This window comes from Sus scrofa, chromosome 10 (assembly GCF_054392235.1).
Source record: "Sus scrofa isolate SSC_HxYL_T2T_F1_AM1 chromosome 10, Sscrofa_HxYL_maternal_Yorkshire_Landrace_v2.0, whole genome shotgun sequence".
Classification (NCBI taxonomy): Eukaryota; Metazoa; Chordata; class Mammalia; order Artiodactyla; family Suidae; genus Sus; species Sus scrofa.
In genome coordinates, this window is record NC_139392.1 from 33,412,584 (window position 1) to 33,414,136 (window position 1,553).

Genomic DNA, 1,553 nt, shown 5'->3' on the forward strand with positions numbered 1-1,553 from the left:
CTGAGGTACTGCCATACTGTTTTCCATAGAGGTTGTATCAATTTATATTCCCACAGCAGTGTAAGAGGGTTCCCTTTTCTCCACACCATCTCTAGCATTTGTTACTTGTGAACTTATTAATGATGGCCATTCTGACTGGTGTGAGGTGGAATGTTCCCTTTCCCAGAAACATATTGGAAATAATTCTGGATAAATACATTTAGAATGGATAAGCAATGAGAGCAATGAGGTCCTGGTGTACAGCACAGGGATCTATATCCAGTCTCTTGAGATAGAACATGATAGAAGGTAATATGAGAATAAGAATGTGTGTGTATATATATATATGGCTGGGTCACTGTGCTGTACAGCAGAAATTGGCAGAAATAAGAAAAGAATTCTCTTTTCTCCAAGCCATGGCTACTAAGCTCTAAAGCATATGTAGAATTTGAAGAATTGGAGTGAAAGCAATTGAGAGGAGTTCCTGCTGTGGCTTAGAGAGTTAAGAACCTGACATAGTGTCTGTGAGGATGTGGGTTCAATCCCTGGACTCGCTCACTGCATTAACAATCTAGCGTTGCCACAAGCTATAGGGTCGGTGGCTCAGAACCATGGCCATGCCCTGGCCGTGGTGTGGGCTGGCAGCTGCGGCTGTGATTCAGCCCTTGGCCTGGGAACTTCCATATGCTCCAGGTATGGCCTAAAAAGCAAAAAGAAAGACAGCAATCAGCACCTCAGGACTCTGGTTCCTAGGATAAGAGTATTTGAGCAGGACTCCAAGCTGGAAGAGGATGGCGGCGGCTGCACTGAAGAGGTTTTTGTCCCAAAACCCTGGGGAGGCGGGTGACGCTGAGGCCAGAAAGCCTGGCGTGTGGGCACTGTTGGGAGCCAGGACCTGTGTGCTGCTCCAAGACTATGCAGAGGCCTGAAGGGACGAGGCAGCGGCAGCGCAGGAGCATGGCCCAGGCAGGAAGCCCTGTACGTGGGGCTGCTGGGCGGTGCGGCAGCCTGCGGCGACCTAGCGCCAAGCGGGGCAACTTTTGAGGAGGCACTGCGGCTGCGCCAGGGCCTCTCCTGCTGCTGGCGCTTGCCACACGCAGCTGGGACTCCAAAGCATTTGTGCGGCGGCTGCTCTGGCTGCGGGGTCGCGGCTGCCTGTGCCACGTGAACATGGGCCTCTGCTCACTGGTGTACGAGGCACCCTTTGACGCCCAGTTCAGCCCTACCAGACCCGCTGCTGCTCCCTGCATCCCCACTGGGCGGACTTCCCTGACCTGATCTTGGATGTGGGCTTCCTGGGCCACTGGTGGGTGCTGGGGATCCGGATGCACGACTGTGACATCAAGGATGACGAGTTCCTGCACCTGCCAGCACATCTGCGTGTTGTCGGGCCCCACCAGCTGCACTCAGAGGCCAAGGAGCGGCTCTTCCATGAGAAGTACAGGCCTGTAGCACTCACCGTGGATCAGGTGGAGCAGGCACTGTGGGAGGAGCAGGTCCTGCAGAAGCAGAAGAAGGACCAGCTCGCCCTGAGCCAAGCCAACCCACTGGCGCCCCTGGAAGTCGCTAGATGA

The 1,553-nt window shown here is 54.3% G+C and overlaps 1 pseudogene; it reads left to right on the top strand.

Moving 5' to 3' along the window:
* The first annotated feature begins 770 nt into the window (after positions 1–770).
* Positions 771–1,553, top strand: LOC146398938 (mitochondrial import inner membrane translocase subunit Tim29 pseudogene; annotated as a pseudogene).